We start from the raw sequence: 522 nt of genomic DNA, 5'->3' as shown, positions 1-522 counted from the left end.
AGAGGTCGAGTTCAACACCAGTTCGTAAGACTAAAGAATTATGCAATAAACAAGTGGTCAGCAAAACCTCTATGAACTGTACTCTTCTCATCGTTTTCCACTCTGTGCAACTTCAGACTTTCAGTTCAAGTCAGACTGCTGTTATCTGCAGAATACTGAGATATTATGCAGTTGTTGGTATATCGGAGATAGACAAGAGGCTGATTACAGAGAGCTTGTGGACCGCTTTGTGTCATGGTGTCGAAATCATCTCGTCTTCAATGAGAATAAAAAGATTATTGTCGATTTCAGGAGACGGTGTCAAAAGTCAACACCATTTCCATCATGAGAGAAGAAGTGTCGGAGTAAAAACCAAAAACATGGTGTTCACCAGAACAACATACTGGACTGGAGATGCAATAGTAAAGCAGTCTACCAGAAGGGACAGAACAAACTGACTTCTTGAGAAAATTAAAAACGTTCCATATTTGTAGCAAGATACTGCAGATCTTCTAGAGTTGCTTTTGAATCAGACTAACAGTT

Source organism: Poecilia latipinna, unplaced genomic scaffold, assembly GCF_001443285.1.
Source record: "Poecilia latipinna isolate Pla-1442-1.1 unplaced genomic scaffold, P_latipinna-1.0 Scaffold765, whole genome shotgun sequence".
Lineage (NCBI taxonomy): Eukaryota > Metazoa > Chordata > Actinopteri > Cyprinodontiformes > Poeciliidae > Poecilia > Poecilia latipinna.
Note: the sequence above shows the minus strand (reverse complement) of the source record.